Source organism: Chiloscyllium plagiosum, unplaced genomic scaffold (assembly GCF_037043375.1).
Source record: "Chiloscyllium plagiosum isolate Xiang-an unplaced genomic scaffold, Cpla_swu_hap1 HiC_scaffold_2, whole genome shotgun sequence".
Classification (NCBI taxonomy): domain Eukaryota; kingdom Metazoa; phylum Chordata; class Chondrichthyes; order Orectolobiformes; family Hemiscylliidae; genus Chiloscyllium; species Chiloscyllium plagiosum.
In genome coordinates, this window is record NW_028270140.1 from 123,637,317 (window position 1) to 123,656,460 (window position 19,144).

At 41.4% G+C, this 19,144-nt stretch overlaps 1 protein-coding gene across 6 annotated transcripts in view; it reads right to left on the reverse strand.

The window, feature by feature from the left end:
- Window positions 1–19,144, reverse strand: part of lhfpl2a (LHFPL tetraspan subfamily member 2a) — a 173,441-nt gene that overhangs the window by 86,727 nt on the left and 67,570 nt on the right. The window contains exon 4 of one of the 6 annotated variants that reach the window (XM_088000415.1): window positions 14,446–14,502. The exons of the other annotated variants lie outside the window; for them this stretch is intronic. The gene's annotated coding sequence lies outside the window, so the exon portion shown is untranslated. The remainder of the gene's footprint in view (window positions 1–14,445; window positions 14,503–19,144) is intronic. 6 annotated transcript variants of the gene reach the window in all.

Here is a 19,144-nt window from a genome sequence, read left to right on the forward strand (position 1 = left end):
AAATAGGCCCTTCGGCCCAACCATTCCACACCGACCCTCCAAAGAAGAACCCGCCCAGACCCATTGCCCTCTGACTAAAGCGCCTAACACTACGGGCAAGTTAGAATGGCCAATCCACCTGACCTGCACATCTTTGGACTGTGGGAGGAAACTGCAGCACCCGGAGGAAGCCCACGCAGACACAGGGAGAATGTGCAAACTCCACATAGACAGTCGCCTGAGGCCAGAATCAAACCTGGGACCCTGGTGCTGTGAGGCAGCAGTGCTAACCACTGAGCCACTGGCAATCTTTTATTTTTAAACTATGACTTCTAGTTCTAGATTTGACCTGAGTTTTTCTTTGAGAATCTGCAGCCTCAGCTTCCAGTCACAATTTCCCTTTAACCAGGCAACCGTGTGCCAAAAGCAGCAAGTCCAACCTTTCAGAAAGGAAGACAATCAGATGTAAATACATCAAGCAGCAATACAGAGTGTCTCTCAGGTAGCATTCTTGGGTGCTTCGCTGTGCTACTATACACTGACCCCAGCAACAGCAGTAGGTACGGCCTGCTATCTCCCCAATTGGATGTGAACATAAGAGGTATAGTTAGTAAGTTTGCAAATGACATAAAAATTAGAGATGCAGTGGACAGCGAAGAAGGTTATCTCAGATTACAATGAGATCTTGATCAGATGGGTCAATGGGCTGAGGAGTAGCAGATGGAGTTTAATTTAGATAAATGCGAGGTGCTGCATTTTAAGCAAATCAGAGCAAGACTTATACACTTAATGGTAAGGTCCTAGGGAGTGTTGCTGAACAAAGAGACCTTGGAGTGCAGGTTCATAGCTCCTTGAAAGCAGAGTCGCAGGTAGATAGGATAGTGAAGAAGGCGGTTGGTATGCTTTTCTTTAGTAGTCAGAACATTGAGTACAGGACTTGGGAAGTCATGTTGCAGCTGTACAGGACATTGGTTGGACCACTTTTGGAATAGTGTGTGAAATTCTGGTCTCCTTCCTATCAGAAGGATGTTGTGAAACTTGAAAGGATTCAGAAAAGTTTTCCAAGGATGTTGCGAGGGTTGGAGGATTTGAGCTATAAGGAGAAGTTGAACAGGCTGGGGCTGTTTTCCCTGGAGCATCAGAGATTGAGGGGTGACCTTATAGAGGTTTATAAAATCATGAGGGGCATGGATAGGATAAATAGACAAGGTCTTTTTCCTGGAAATGGGTCTGGGTGGGTTACTCTTCAGACGGTCGGTATGGAATGGTTGGGAGTCCAGAACTAGAGGGCATAGGTTTAGGGTGAGAGGGGAAAGATATAAAAGAGACCTAAGGCACAACATTTTCAACAAAGGATGGTGCAATAATGGAATGAGCTGCCAGGGGAAGTGGTGGAGGCTGGTACAATTACAGCATTTAAAAGGCATCTGGATGGATATAGGAGTAGGAAGGGTTTAGAGGGATATGGGACTAGACTTGGTTATCTGTCAACATGGACAAGGTAGACCGAAGGGTCTGTTTCCGTGCTGGACATCTCTATGACTCTAAGCCTCAAAACCAGTCTGCATCAGCAAGCAGTTTACAGGCAAGCCAGCATGCAACCAATCAGAAACCAAATCATGTAGGGTCAAAGGGTAGCAAAGGGCCAACAGCTAAGGCATTGCTGACAAGTCCTGTAAACACTGCATTAATTTTTGATTGCATTGGTAATTCTTCAAATGATAATATTTTGCCATGTAATGGAATATGTTCCAAACATGTCCGTCAAAAGTGACACAAACACGATGTCTTGCCAAGACATCAAGTGGAATGCTCTGGGTTTCTGAAAACCACAAAAATATTTCAATTAGGGATTTAGAAGAGGCTGTTGGTCAGTTTGTGCTGGACATGCTAAGCTTATTTTATTGCTGAAACCCCTGACCTTTTTTGATTTTTAATTCTGTCCCATTCAAATCTAGTTGTGAAAATTAGTTAACCAGGCAGGGCAAAACAAGTCCAAAAGACCTTTGGATGTTGGAAATCAGAAACAAAAACAGAAATTGCTGGAAAAACTCAGCAGGTCTGGCAGCATTGGTGGAGTGACAAAGCAGAGTTAACATTTCGGATTCAGTGGTACTTCTTCAGAATATAGCAACTACTATTCCAGGCAGTTTTGACTGTAGGCAAGATCAGAAGAAACTTATTAAAGCTAGTTTAGCTGGATATGCTGATGTTGGATTTTATAGTTGATTATAAAACATTTTCCTGACATAAAACAGCTGCTTAAGACCATAAGACATCGGAGCAGAAATTAGGCCATTTGGCCCATCGAGTCTGCTCCGCCATTCAGTTGTGGTGAAAAGTTTCTCATTCCCATTCTCCCACTTTCTCCCTGTAACCCTTGATCCCCTTGACAATCAAGAGCCTATATCTGTCTTAAATATATGCAATGACTTGGCTCCACAGCTTTCTGTGGCAATTAATTCCATAGATTCATCTTTATCTTTGTTCTGAAGGGTCTTCCCTTTACTCTAAGGCTATGCCCGCAGGTCTTAGTCTCTCCTGCTAATGGAAACATAGAGTCATCTTCCAACATCCATTCTGTCCAGGGTAAGGAAGTCTCTGGAGCAAGGAATTCTTACCCGCAGCCGTACAGGGCCTTGGTGACACCATATCTGGAATATTGTGTGCACGTTTGACATCCTTATCCAGGAAAAGATACATTTCCCATACAGGGAGCTCAGCAAAGGTGTGCCAGACTGATTCCTGGGATGGCAGATTTGCCATATGAGGAATGATTGGGTTGACTACATCTCAATTCACAGGAGACTGGAATAAAGAGAGGGGATCTCATTGACTATAACATTCTGCTAAGGTTGGACAAACTGGATGTGGGGATGATGTTTCCCCAGGCTGGAGGGAGTCATAGTTTTAGTTTCCAGGGTAGAACTTTTCGGACTGAGATGAAGAGAAGTTTCTTCACTTAGAGAGTGATGACCCTGTGGAAATCTTGACCACATTAGTTGCTAGAGGTGAATCTATTTAAGAAATAAATAGATTTCTAAAGGTGTCAAGGAGTGTGGGGAGTTCGGAATCAAGATAAAGCGTCAGCCAGGATCCTGCAGATCAGGCTCAATGAGCTGAATGGCCTATTTTCTACATTTTTATGAAATCCATATTGGCAAGTGATTACATTTCAATTAAAAGCTAGTCTAATGGTTACGATGTAACAGTTTTTATTAAAATTCATCTCGTTCACTGATGTCCTTTAGGGAAGGAAATCTGCCATCTTTACCTGGTATGGCCTACATTTGATTCCAGACTCATAGGAATGTGGTGTACATTTAACTGGCCTCTGAAATGGCCTAGCAAGTCATTCAATTGCACCAAAACCACTACAAAGGCTAACAAAACAAAAGAGCTAAAAATAGTTGTGCCAAGGACCTCCCCTGAGGAACTCCTGCAGAGATGTCCTGGAGCTGAAATGACTGACTTCCAACTGCAACCATCTTCCTTTGTGCTATATATGACTACAATCAGCGGAGAGTTTTCCACTGATTCCCATTAACCCTGGTTTTGCTCCTCGATGCCACACTTGCTCCAATGTGGCCTTGATGGTAAGGGCAGTCACACTCCACCTTCGGAAATAATATGTTCTGTCCATGTTTGAACATAAGCTGTAATAATGCCAAGGTAAGAGTGACACTGCCCCAACTGAGATCTTCAGAAAAAAATTAGATGATTATCTGAAGAGAGAATTTATGGGCAAGCAGGAAAAGACAGGAAAGTAGGACCCGATGGTTTGCTCTTTTCAACAGATGCCATGGACGCTGTGAGGTGAATGACTTCCTTCTGGTCAGTAAGAATTCTATGATTCCATTCGATGATTTACTTTAATGGCAGCAATGCGTAATTTAAAGTGTTAATATGGATTACTTAACAAACGGGGCTCTGTTTCCAAAACGTGGACGGAAGTCGACAACAATTATAACCAGAAAGATTATCGGGATGACACAGGTAATTTATACTTGGCTCATTGTGATTTGCGCACCTTGAGGTCCGATTTTCAACAGGTCTATTTTCAAATAAGTCAAATATAATCCATTGACCATCTCATGAATCCCACTGTTGTATTTCCTCAAGCATATAATATCTGGGGAAAGAAGGTCAGAGGGTCTGTATGAGAAACAGTCTCACATATTTATTATCAAAGGCGGGATATTTTTCAAGACGTTTCTAAAGATAAATGACCAAAAAAAGGGATATTTACATGTTTGGGACTAATCCAATTCCCACTTAAAGGAGGCTACTGTTTTACTATCTATTTCAGTCTTCAGGCTCTATATTTCATTTCACCTGCAAACATGTTAGATAGTCTTAGATTGCATAGGGTCATTAGTTTTCCCTTGGAAGATGATGGAAGAGCATGTTAAAATCCTATACATTTTCCAGTAAGCCTTTTACCAAGATTAGAGGTCAACTATTAAATCTGGCTACATTAACTTATACACGTAGTGAGTAAAGGCATGGGTTTTAGTTATGAAAACTGTTGTCTAGTCATGCATTCAAGACCAAGTGGGCTAAACTGTAACAAATGCCATTTTGTTAAAAATTTTCACAAGTTTTTTCCCAAAGGGTATAATTAGCACAATTCACCCTGGGATTAGAACAAGCCTCACTTTTAACTCTAGCTGTCACTATGACAACAGAAGTACATGAATCACTAATGGCCCTATTTAAAAATGTATGGGCCTTCACATCTCCCTGTTGGCTACAGATTACAAAGTAAGCATCATTAGGACTCATTTACAAGGGAAGTCAGTCAATAGGTTACAGCATTATTTCTGACTTAAGAACTCAACAATCTGAAAAATTGAATTTTTGCCCCAAATTCCAGGAACAATAATAATTTAGTCGTCCTCCATCCACCATGAAATACCACCCAATAAATTCACAATGACCAATGAAATTCACTTCTGTCTAATGACAGTTGGCTAATGACAGCCAGGACTGCAATTGGATAATGTGCTGGAATTTAAAGCAGTATGGCACAACGCAGAGCTGATGAGAGACATTTTTTTAGATCATTTAGAGTAATCTACTTCTTTAGTAACTCCTAAGCTGGTGAGTTCTGAGGGAAATATACCAGACGTCAGAACCAGGCAAACCACTGAACCACTGAATGGAGAGAGAAGCCATCATTACGGTCAGCTCATCCAATCCAAGTGACCATTCCAGGACAACAAAAGAAACCATAGTAAAAGGCAAGCAGCATTCAATCAGCTTTTGAATGGGCAACGAATGCAATGTGTGCCTTGATATTGTTGCATGAGTCTTGGTGCACCATGTAAAACAACTGGCAGAACTTAAAATTGCAATAAGGTGTGAAGTGTCTGAGAAATTCACACACAAATTGTAAACTTAAAGCAAAGTTTCACACTTAATGGTTGTTAAGTGTTTGTTAGGTAAATAGACAAGGGAAGAAATACTTGGCAGATTTATGTGGAAGGTCTTTTTGTTAAAATGAGTTTGTGTGGCTAAAATGATGTTGTCATTATCAGCAATTTCTGTTGGACAATTGCAGGACAGAGTCTGGGCTTCTAAATATTTATGGCTTTTAAAGGCGCAATAAAAAGTTACGTATAAATGTAAAATATTGAATTCATTCTTCAAATCAGACTTCCTAATGTTCAGTTTGGGTTCCACCAGGGCCGCTCAGCTCCTGTCCTTGTTTCAGTCTGGGATCAAACATGGACAAAGAAGGTGAATTCCAAAGATGAGATGAACGTGACCGCCCTGACATCATTAGTGCAAATGTGTGGCCTCAAGGAGCTCCAGAAAAACGTTCAATGGGAATCAGGGGAAAACGCTCTGGAGCCATACATAGCAAAAAGAAGATGGTTGTGGAGGTCAGTCATCACAACTCCAGAACATTCCTGTTGGAGTTCTTTAAGGGTGTGTCCTAGGCTCAAACCATCTTCAGCTGCTTCATCCAGGACCTACTCTCCATCATAATGTCACAAGGGAGGATGTTCACCAATGATTGCACAATGTCCAGCACCATTCACAACACCTCAGCTACTGCCCAAATGTGCAAGACCGGGACAATATCCAGATGTAGGCTGACAGGTGACCATCTCCAGCGAGAGAGAATTCAACCATTGGCCCTTGCCAATCAATGACATTACCCTTGCTGAATCCCTGACAATCAACATCCTGGGGGTTACCATTGACTAGAAACTGGAATAACTATATAAATACTGTGGCTAAGAGAGCAGGTTGGAAGCTAGGAATCCTGCAGTGAATACCTCACTTGTTGACTCCTTAATGCCTGGCCACATTTATGAGACACATGACATAGAGTCATAGAGATGTACAGCATGGAAACAGATCCTTCGATCCAACCCGTCCATGCCGACCAGATATCCTAACCCAATCTAGTCCCGCCTGCCAGCACCCGGCCCATATCACTCCAAACCCTTCCTATTCATATACCCATCCAAATGCCTCTTAAATGTTGCAATTGTACCAGCCTCCACCACATCCTCTGGCAGCTCATTCCATACATGTACCACCCCCTGCGTGAAAAGGTTTCCCCTTAGGTCCCTATTATATCTTTCCCCTCTCACCCTAAACCTATGCCCTCTAGTTCTGGACTCCCCAACCCCAGGGAAAAGACTTTGTCTATTTATCCTATCCATGCCCCTCATAATTTTGTACACCTCTATAAGGTCACCCCTCAGCCTCCGACGCTCCACGGAAAATAGCCCCAGCCTGTTCAGCCTCTCCCTGTAGCTCAAATCCTCCAACCCTGGCAACATCATTGTAAATCTTTTCTGAACCCTTTCAATTTCACAACATCTTTCCGATAGGAAGGAGACCAGAATTGCACATAATATTCCAACAGTGGCCTAACCAATGTCCTGTACAGCCGCAACATGACTTCCCAACTTCTGTACTCAATACTCTCACCAATAAAGGAAAGCATACCAAATGTCTTCTTCACTATGCTATCTACCTGCGACTCCACATTCAAGGAGCTATGAACCTGCACTCCAAGGTCTCTTTGTTCAGCAACACTCCCTAGGACCTTACCATTAAGTGTATAAGTCCTGCTAAGATTTGCTTTCCCAAAATGCAGCACCTCGCATTTATCTGAATTAAACTCCATCTGCCACTTCTCAGCCCATTGGCCCATCTGGTCCAGATCCTGTTGTAATCTGAGGTAACCTTGCTAGCTGTCCACTACACCACCAATTTTGGTGTCATCTGCAAACTTACTAACTGCACCTCTTATGCTCACATCCAAATCATTTATGTAAATGACAAAAAGTAGAGGACTCAGCACCGATCCTTGTGGCACTCCACTGGTCACAGGCCTCCAGTCTGAAAAACAACCCTTCACCACCACCCTTTGTCTTCTACCTTTGAGCCAGTTCTGTATCCAAATGGCTAGTTCTCCCTGTATTCCATGAGATCTAACCTCGCTAACTAGTCTCCCATGGGGAACCTTGTCGAATGCCTTACTGAAGTCCATATAGATCACATCTACTGCTCTGCCCTCATCAATCTTCTTTGTTACTTCTTCAAAAAACTCAATCAAGTTTGTGAGGCATGATTTCCCACACACAAAGCCATGTTGACTATCCCTAATCAGTCCTTGCCTTTCCAAGTACATGTAGATCCTGTCCCTCAGGATTCCCTCCAACAACTTGCCCACCACTGAGGTCATGTCTTGATTGTGATGGAATATTTCCACTTGTCTGAATGAGTGTGGTTTCAACAACAGTCAAGAAGCTTGACACCATCCAGGGCACTTGACTGGCACCTCATCATCAAATATTTACTTCCACCAGTAGTGTATACCATCTCTAAGATGTATTGCAGAAATTCATCAAAACACCTGAGACAGCACCTTCCAAACATACAATTACTACCATCCAGAAGATAGCAACAGTTACATGGGAAAACCATCACCTCCAGCTTCCTTTTCCAACCACTCACCAGTTTTCAAATCCGGCTATCTCCATTCATCAGTGTAGTTGGATCAACATCTTGGAATTCCCTCACTAGACTGCAGTAGTTCAAGAAAATAACTCACCACTACCTTCTCAAGGGCAACTAGGGATGGGAAATAATTGCTGTCTCACATCCATGAATAATTAAAACAAAACTGCAAACTCTGAGCTTTGTGGTTAATTTATTTTCATTTGCATGCAGTACTAAACAACTACCAAAGGTGCATTTTTGTGTCTCAGTCAATAACAAGATCCATGTTTGATGCTTTTAAACAGATAGTTAGTGCCAGCATGGGAGGATTTTATCGTTTGCCCTCCTTCTGATAACATACCACTGCACTCTGGCCCCAATGACTATATTAATAATATTTGCTGGTTGTAGGATAGATATTCCTCTCCACTTTCTCTTTAATGGCCAAAACAAGAGCCCTTGGAAGTGGCATTTCACATGCTGCCAGAGGTGTTTGGAAGATTGCACATTTAATGGTAGACCACCACAATGGAATGACCTGTGTACCATGGAGAACCTGCAAGTGTCCATCAAAGTGGGGAGAATTCCCATAGCATAACAGAAACTGGTCAGTAGTAAGATTCTAGCAGAGTTAGGAATACAGTGATCAGTAGTTCAGGAAGGTTAGAGAAGTCATTTGTACATAGATGCGCTCACAGCAAGTACCTTTTCAATTCTTTATTGGGTTAGTCTTGAGCCAACAAAGAATTTGAAAAGTTTGTTTTTTATTGAGGGAGAAAAAACTGTTGATTCTGCCAAGGTTGTCCCAGTTAAATGAATGAAAGCAATACAATGACAGCTTGTATTTACATAGCGCCTTTAATTTAGTAAACCGACCCATGGCTTCATCCTGGAAATTCGTCACCTACACAGGGTAAAGAGGAAAAATAATTGCCAACCACGTGGAAGGTAGGGAAGCACTTACTTCCCTTTTTGATCCCGTCAGATCTGCTGTTTGTTTCAGGTGTTTTTTGCTCTATTGGCTGATACAGTGAGAAAGGAAAGCTGTGTCCATGTATCTACAGCAGTCTTTGCTCAGACAGCTATGTGCTGTGTGAGGCCTCAATCAGCACTCACTGATTTATATTCTGTAATTAAATTGCCATTTTGAGCAGCAAAATGCGATACTGCCAGAAACACACTCTGGGGAGCGCAATCTACCAACTGCCACACTGAATAACCAGTGTTACTGGGGCAGGAAGTGTAGAATTACCATCAGCACTGAGATCATCACTGGCATTACACCGATATGCTGCATAAGCAATTCTGGTCATAAAACAGAATTTTCTTATTATATAGTTGAAACCACATCACATGGGGCTGAATTTCAGGAAGGACTGCTGGGAACATTATGGTTGCAATTACAGTACTTTCTAGAACTTTAAGAGCAGTGCTAAGACGTGAGTGGATACTTATAAGGAAGCACTTGCCTTTCATTATGATTGGGCTGCACTCTTATTTAACCCATTACATGGTGCAGAAGTTATAAATAGGTAATGCTTTGAAGTTACTTTCTGTGTATTATCAGTGCTGCAGTGTACAAACATGTTAGTATGTTTTATATATTTTATATATGTGTGATATTTTAACTTATTATTTTAACCAAGGTCACCAGCCCATTTAAAGTAAGTATCAACTTTACTCTGTTGATAGAATTTTTGTTACTAGTCAGGTTGACACTCATCTCTAGAGCTTAAAGCAAATAATTTAGGGTGGGCCTTTGGTGCAGTTTTGAGACAGTAATATTCGTTGAAGCTCTTTCTCCTTGTTTAGATCCTAAAAGGTCCATAGCACTATTTGAAGAGAGCAGGGAAAACGATCAAGAGCATGTCATTTGTCCTGTTGTGCCTGTCTACCTTTCTCGCTACCTTTAAAGTTACTTTTTCTCCAAACCTCTCAATATCCTTATTTCCTACATAAATTTTGACATGGTCTTGAAAGGAAGTTTTTCTCTTGTCCTGGCTAATGTGCCTCCCTTTCCCAAAAATAGATTAACTGTTCTCAACAACTCATTACTGGTTGTAAAACTATTGTGATGCTGTATCCTTGATTTGTTTCTATAACAGTTATAGTTCTTTACAGTAATTCACCATTGTGTAAAGTGGTTTGGGATCTCCAGAGGAATGAGATAAGATACCCATATGAATGGAGGCTCTCTCACTCCTATTCCAAGGTCAAGATGAGTTATAGAGACATAGAATCATACAGTATGAAAACAGACCCTTCGGTCCAACCAGTCTTTGTCGACCATAATCCCAAACTAAACTAGTCCCACCTGCCTGCGATTCGCCCATTTCCGTCCATGTTACTTATCCAAATGTCTTTTAAACTTTGTAACTGGACCTGCCTCCACTTTTTTCCATGGATGGTGCTTCACACAGTTTGGAGGCAAACTAATCTGACAAAATCCTCGAAAATAAAACAAAGAACTATGGATGCAGCCACCAATCTGAAACAAAAACAAAACTTGCTGAAGTAACTCTGTAGATCTGGCAGCATCTGTGGAGAGAGAGCAGAGTTAACATTTTGGGTCCAGACCCCTGCTGAAGAAGCGTTACCAGACTTTAAAGGTTAACTCTACTTTCTCCCTACAGATGCTGCCAGACCTGCTGACTTTCTCCAGCAAGTTCTGTTTTTGTGACAAAAGCCTCTGTGCGGGAATAAGTTTTCAAAGCTGTGTGTGATAAAAGAATAGCATGCCCCAGCTTCCAGCTGCAAGCTGCTCTCTGTTGGTGGACTTTTCACAAGCCGCCAATGTCGATATGACTCAACACAAAAGGCACGCATTGTCAACCATAATCAGAGGCAAGTGTCAGAGGTTGGACTGAGAAAACATGCTGAAATTCATACTTGAAATAAGATGAAGCGAACTTCTCTTCTGTAAATCTCGGCCTTTCACAAGCTTCTGACCAGACGGAGCAGTCTGACCTATTGACCTTTCCAAGCAGTTACCAACCAATTGATTAGTCAGCAGGAGGAGCCATGGGTTGATGGATAGATTGTGTGCCCTGTCCTTCCAGCTTTTGTTCCATAGGGAATGTAAGATTCCATTGTACAACAGCTAAAGCACTGCACATACAGGAAAAGTAAAACAACAGCACACACGTCCAAAGTAAAGCTCAGGATTTATAGACCGCCAGTTAAGTCACTCCTTGAATACTGTGTCCTAGTAACTAAGATATAACAGATATGACAAATAACAGATACAGAATAACATATTCAGGGCTGCACAAAATTAAACACTGTACAGAAATAGCTGTTTGAAACAAGGCTTCACATGTTAACGAGCAGCATAGTAACATGTTAATTTGACCTGGAGGATCTCAGCATTATGTGATCAATATGGAAAATGGACACCTGAGTACAAGTAGATGTCAAACTCTGAAATTATTTAACTGTGCAATCCCAGGACAGGGAACACTGTTGAATCTGTCTAGATGACTGATGGAAATGATAGCAGTGGAAAGGAAAGGAATGGTATAGGAGAAGACTGGGTTTAGTTTGGATTAAGGAACAGTGGAGGAATTATAATCTATCTGGGTATATACCATAAGCCACTGTCTGCCTCACTAGGGTATGATACTGGAAGTCGAGTCCCATTATTCCTGGAGTTTGTCACAAAAGTTAAGTATTTTATCAAAGTACTCAAAAGTCCCCAATTTATGTTTCTATTCAGACCCAGGTTGACAGAAGAGTGGAGATTAGAGTGGTGCTGGAAAAGCATAGCAGTTCAGGCAGCTTCGAAGGAGCAGGAAAATCTATGTTTCGGGCAAAAGCCCTTCATCAGGAAAGTGGACAGAAGAGTGAACCGGGTGTCTATGTTTAACAAGAATTGTTAATCATGACAAATGAAAAGATTCTAACTACAGGTAAATAATTATGAACTGTTGACATATAACTCTACTGATTAAAATTCTCACCACCTTACAAAACCAAAACAACCACAAACAGATCCAAAACAATTTGATGTTAGGAACAGAGGTAAAAACTGGGAAGGAAAGAGTTCAATGGTCCCAGGGTTGTCTGAGACGGTCCTTTTAGCTTGCCAGACACTTTCACCTGTTTACAGGAGTCACACAGTGACAACAAGGAGCCCATTGATAACCTGAATGTATTTGAGATGTGGACATACAGCGAATGTTCTGCACAGTCTACACACACAGAAAGTGCTAGATAGTACTGGAGCAAAGAAGAAATTAGCACATAATCTCAAAGAGAGAAAGCCACAGTACTTCAAGTGCACCATCAGAGCTGCCAATAGACAGACAATTATTGGAAGCAAAGACTGATGGGTAATGTCGGGGAGGGAATTAGAAGATGTAATGGGCTGGATGCAGCTGACCGATATGAACTCTGCGAGAACAGCAGAGGACAGAAAGAGGTGGAAATCCATGACAATCAATTTTCCAGGAAGATGATGATACCAGTGCACAAACTAATAGATGATTGGAGCTCTCCTATTATCTACCTAGATGGCAAGAATGTGAAGGATAAAGAGGAGGATACTATCCAGAAATGAGTACTTTGACACTAATGAGAACTCTCTCAATCGTCGTGTTTCCAATCCAACAAGGAAGGATGGTGCTGGATCCAGTACTGGGGATTGCATGTTTCAGTGGGGAAGCATCTGGGGAAAAGTAATTTGATTTAGAGCAGTTATAGAAAATGACGTGCAGCATAAATATGCTGAACAGGAAAAGAGCAGACACCAGTGAGTTGAAAAGGGAAGTGAACCAAGTGGTCTGCAGCATCTGTGGAGAAAGGCACAGACTTAACACTTCAAGTCCAGTGACTCCTCTTTCACTGAACTTGAAACATTAGGCAGAATCTTACAGGGCTGGGGGGGTTTGGGAATGAGAACAGGTGAGAGAAGATGCTGCAGGGCATGAACGATTGTGGTAGGTGGGTGCCATAACAGAGATAGACTAAGGGTGAGGTAGCAGAGAAAAGAGTGTGACACTGACCCTGGAGTAGAGAAGGTCATTATCTTCTTGTGGAACCACTGGTCATTTCTCCACACCATAGAGACTGCACTGACCTAGGCCAGGCTGCCAAAATCTGTTGACATGTCCATCTCTGCTGGTCCTGAGAATAGGACACTCCTTCACTCTACCCACTCCATCTCCTTGTTGAAGAATTACAATGCCATTTTCCCACACAGCGGCCTTTTAAATATGGCAGAGGTGCCAATGATGCTGGCTTGTTGGCAAATATCCAGTGAGTTGAGAGTTTTGCAGGGAGCAGTGTGTGGTAAAACGGAATGGAATAAGATGTGAGGGACACCATTGGAGTGCGGTAGGTAGTTAATGTGTAGAATTGAATAAGATAGAAGAGGAAAGCTTGCCAGCAGTTGTGGCAAAATACCCTCCAAAAATGTGACGCAACTCACACTTAACATAAAATTTCACCTGTTCCTTGTGTTTCTCTCTCTCTTTCCAGAGATGCTGCCAGTCCAGATTTTCTGCAGTACTTCTTATTTTTATTTCAGGTTTCCAGCATTCACAGTATTTTGTTTTTATTTGGATCGGGTGGATTGGATTTAAAAATTGATGGATAATTGATCTTGGAACCCTTCAAAGAATAGATGGTTTGCCTCAAGACACACTGGACAATGTGCAATTTGATCAGACTTTGTTGTGGGACAGGACACAAGCAATAATGTGATTGATTGGCTGATGTTTACCAAGAGTGGAAGTCAGATCTAGAATAGTTAGGTCAAAGATGACAGGACATACATTGTTCCACTGACTGACAGGATGACAGAGATGGGTGGGTTTACACAGATATATGTAGTTAGCTTTTTTCATGGAAAGAATCTGAAGTTTAAAGCTTAGCTAAAAGTCAATTAAGTCACAATGATTACTAACAGTCGAGACTGTGTCATTGTCTAGGGAGGGGGATAAAGTCATTGGGCAGATGCCAGAGTTGGTGCTGGCTTTGCTCTTCTTGAATTGCAACAGTGAATTCTATTTGTGCCTTTGGCCAGGGAACTCTCAATGCTGTCAGAAAGGTGGAAACTTGATAGGAGGGCTTCAGAGACAGTGTTTCAGAAAAGCTGGGTACAGATCTGGGAGGTGAAACCCTGTTTCAGAATACCAGTGAGGAAAGAGATTGCATTTTGAGGAGGTAATTATGATAAGTAAGATGAAGCCTAAGACCTTCCATATCTGTATTTTTCTTATGATTACAAGAATATGAGGAACCTCTAGCCTATGACTCAATGTTAGGACTGTTTCTCAGGACTCAGCCACTTGAGATCATAAGCTGGGAATAGTCAAAGTTAATAGCTCATGGCTAGCGGGTATACTTTGCAATTAATTAAGTACCAGTAATGTGTGCACTTAATTGCAAGATGTGTATGGTACACACGTGCTTACATACTATGTATAGAATGACACCATTAGCAGGGTGCAATCCCTGTACAGAATTTAATAGTTCACAGACACCCATTCTCCTTACCTGTCCGATCCTTAGTGTGAGTGGGGCCCCTCAAGCTATATGACCAGTTGTCTTTCTCTAATGAAGAGACATCCCAATAATTGTTCGTAAATACAGCTAATTACAAACAAATTAGCATATATCAAATTATATATATGTGTACATACATATGTTATGCAAGCTGGAAAATTAAAAACATATATATTTATAATACATATCATGTTTAATGATTTATATAAGAACAAGTGACATTATATTTGATTAATCTTGGAAACCTATGGCAGATTTTTCTATTTTCTTGTCACTTTAAGGCTCACCAAAGCGATTCCGTTACTATGCTCTAATGCTTCTTGCACAGACTGGAAACATTGTCTTATTCAAGGCTCAATAAGACAAATCCTGCACACTACGCAAGAAAGTCTCTATAACTGCAATACTGATGAAACATGTAGATAAGGACCTTTGGTAAGGAACTTCAAGATAATTTTATAAAGATAACGTCTATAAATGACAATACAAGTCATGTTGCAGCTTAATAGAACTTCAGTTAGGGCACATTTGGAATGTTGCGTATAGTTCTGGTCACCATGTTTTTAGATTAGATTCCCTACAGTGTGGAAACAGGCCCAAGTCTACACCGACCCTACGAAGAGCAACCCTCCCAGACCCATTCCCTAACTAATGCACCTAACACTACGGGCAATTTAGCCTGGCCAATTCACCTAATCTGCGCATCTTTGGACTGTGGGAGGAAACCGTAGCACCCGGAGAAAACCCACACAGACACGGGGAGAATGTGCAAGCTCCACACAGACAGTTGCCCGAGGTGAGAACTGAACCCAGGTCCCTGATGCTGTGAGGTAGCAGTGCTAACCACTGAGCCACCATGCTGCCCCACATTGCTAGAAGTATGTAGAGGCTATGGAGAGGGTACAGAAAAGATTTGCCAGGATGTTGCTTAGTTTGGAGGGTATTAGCTAAGAAGAGAGATTTGACAAACTTGTTTGTTTTTACTTGAACAATGGAGGCTGAGGGACAGCCTGACAAAGTTTACAAAATTATGAGAGTTTGGATAGGATGGATTGTTGGGAGTCTCTCTCCCAGGATAGAAATGCAAGTGCCTGGTAAGTGCTGCCAGAGATGGATGAAGCAGATACAAGAACAACATTTAAGAGGCATGTTGACAGATACTTGAATAGGCAGGGCATCAAGGGATACAGACCATATTGAGTCAAGAGGTTTTTGGTTTAGCAAGGATCAGTCAGGCTTGGTAGATTGAACGGCCTGTTCCTGTGTTGTGCTGTTCTTTGTTCTTTAATAAAGAAATGTATTTTTGGAGGTGCTGTATTTCAAATGAAGAGTTAAATCAACTGAACTAAGTCTGCCCTCTCAGATGGATGTAAAAGCTTCACTGGTATTATTCTGAAACCAATCTTTATTCCTCAATCAATAAAACAGATAAATTATCTGATTATCATCACATTGCTGTTTTTGGAAATTTTGTGCAATTTGGCACCACTGTTTCCGACATTACATCAGAGACTTTATTTCAAAAATGCTTTGAGATGGCTCAAATTTGTGAAAGGCACTCCATAAATGCACACCTTTCCTTTTTACATTAAATTAAGGATGCTAAATATGTCCACTTGTTTTCACCTTCGTTTCTGTTTTAACTTAATTTATTGAACATTTGGAATCTCGACGTGCATACCAACAACTCGTGGGAGTCATCGTCTCTCCCGCCTGTTCACATCAATCAATTGGATCGAAAGCTGAAAACAAGACTATGGAAAAGGCTGAAGCTGTTCTTTTTACAGCAAAGAAATCCAAGGGGAGATTTGACAGAGATGTGTAAAATCATGGAGGACTTGGATAATGTAAATAGAGGGACAGAAAATTGTTTCTAAAGTGTGAAAGCTTGATAACCAGTGGCAGAGATTAAAGTGACTGGCAAAAAAAAAAATGACAAAATGAGGAAAAACTTTGTTATGCATCAAATAATTGGGATTTGAAACGCACTGCCTGAATGGCAGGTTATTCCAGACCCAGTGGCAACCTTAAAAATAAAACTTGGAGAAATAACTGAAGGCAAAGAAAATACAGGGATATGGGTAAAAGCTTACAGCAAAATTAAATTAATTGCTTTTCAAAAACATAGCACAAACACTATAAGCTCCTTCAGTGCTGTACTATTCTACATTTAAATCCCTTCATGACAATGAGATGAGTAGATGGGATTGAAATCAATGGAAAAAGCATGGGTTGTTGAAGCTTGCAGCCTCTCTCTGTTGAGAGAAATTCTTGGGCTTAAAAATCTGCTCTGGGCCCTAGTGCCAAGGAATGCCTTCTGGTAGCTTGTACTCTTGATCCCAGCAACGTATCCAGAGATCTCCGTGAGGTCACTCGTTTTAAATAGTGCTGGCAGGCAGAGTCCAGGTGTGTAGCCAAAGCAAGAGCCGGGGACGCCGGAAACAAGCAGCTGCACAGCTGCCAGGAAATCTGTCAGCACCACTGTCCTGACTGTTCATATTTATTGGCTCCATCAGCCTCGTCACAAAGAGGCGTCCCCACACTAGGAGAAAGTCAGCACTGGCTGGAGGTGGTTCAGCTGTTGGGAGGTAGCTGCACACCAGGTCTTGGAACTCACACGTATCAGGCTATGTGCCATAAAATGAATTGTTGTACCCGGCATACTAGGAACTCAGCAGGAAGACCAGGGATCAGGGAACCTTTCAGTAGCACTACTGTATTAGCCTTTGCTTCATCTCAGCAAAGACTTAGGCACACAGTCTGGCTCAACACCAGTGCAGTACAGAGGTTATAAGCATGGAGCTGAAGTCCCTCCCATTCAGCAATATGAGGCTTTGGCATGAATTTGGACTGGCTGCAGGAAGAAATGGCATTGGAGGACAAGAAAAATGGAGGATACAGGTCATATGCATGTACTTTAGCGCCAGTCTCCCTTGACTGTTATTCTAACATCAAAGTAGGTTCACTTCTTTACAAAGTGTGTTTGTGTGTGTGTGTGTGTGGTGGGAGGGCAAGGAGCTGGGTCAATCATTGGCAATTTAGCGCTAACATGCCCACTGGTCTTTTGAGTTCGAAATGATGCTGAAAATCCTAACTTTAACTTGTTCACACTGTCTTACAGTTGGGAATTATAACACAGCATATACAGAAATAATTTCCATAGAGAAATTACTTCAAAAAAAGGGGAAAAAAAACCTGGCATGTCAAATATAACCCTGGCAGCTTCACACTAAAATCTGTTGGATTGGCAAGCAACCATTGCATTTATTTTGTGTAATATTATATTCCAGAATTCAGCTGAAACCAGCCCTGACAATTCCTTTTGGGGCGAAAAAAAAACAATGGCAGCTTGTCAGAAGGAGCTGCCCAAATGATTGCATCATGTGTGTTAACTCTGCAACTAAAAAGGCACAACAGAAAATGTGGATGTGGCAGAATAAGGTTTGGGTTAAGTATTGGGGGTGGCTCAGGAAGAATGGGAAAGGGTGTCTTAGAATGTGTATGATTGGTGTAGGAAGGAGAAGTAAAAATAATCACACTGTCCTTTCTCAAAAGATACCTTTTGGATCAAGTCCAAATGTTCATTATAGTGGTACTTCACATCAGGTGTGGTATACTCAAGTGGACAAAGGAACAGAAGCTAAATGCTATATTTGGCTGCTTTTTTTTTGAGTGTCTATGCTTAACCTTCCAGTGAAAGAAGCAGTATTTTGTTTCAAGAGAGATTTACATTTTCAGCATGAACGCTGGATGATGTCATCACAACTTTGTATGCCAAATGCTTTAACCAAATGGAGGCTTGGTGAAACACATCAAAAATTAGGTTTGCTAATTTCACTTGGTGATGGATTAAAGTCATCCAGGTCAGTCTAACAGTAAGAGTGCATGGCCTCCATAAACCTTGAGGGGAGGACAAATAAAGACTTAAGCAGCAGCAGGCGGAAAAATATAAACAAACCTAAATTGTCACTCATGGCAACCAAATGTGAATTTAAAATGTGAGTGAGGTGGGAATTCTTCAAATGAATAAGAGACTTTCCTGACTTTACACCAGAATTGAATTTTGTTGTCTTAGCACAATGATTTTTGACAGTCTGTTGCTTTATAATGGCCTCAAACCCACTGCAACTATGATTTTCTACACTACTAGGAACAGCCAGCCATTCTTCCTAAAGCAAGTTCTTTCAAGATGCCTCAGCCATTCCCGCACTCCTACCCTGTGAAGAACTTTGGAAAACCACTGTCCTTTGCTGATATCTAGGTTGGTCCTCCAGTGCAATACTGATGAGGTGCTGCATTGCCAGAGGAATCATCTTTAGGAAGAAATGTTAAACCAAGGCTCTTACTACGCCCTTAAGAGGATGTAAAAGATCCTATATACAATTTCTAAGAGCAGCACAGGTAGTTCTCTCTAGTAGCTCGGGCAGTATCGTCCCTGAACCAACACCTAAAAACTAATTACCTGGGCATAATCACATTGCTACTTGTGAGATTTTGCAGTATGACTAAACTTCAACACTGACTATACTTCAAAAAGTATTTCATTGGTCAGGAAGTAAGTTGAGTCATTCTGAGATTGGAATAGCACTACATAATTGCAAATCCTCTTGTAAAATCTGGTCTTTTTTAAAATCGCTATTTTTAATCAGGATTGCATTATCTTGTAACTATAGGTCATTGGCTCTTCCTT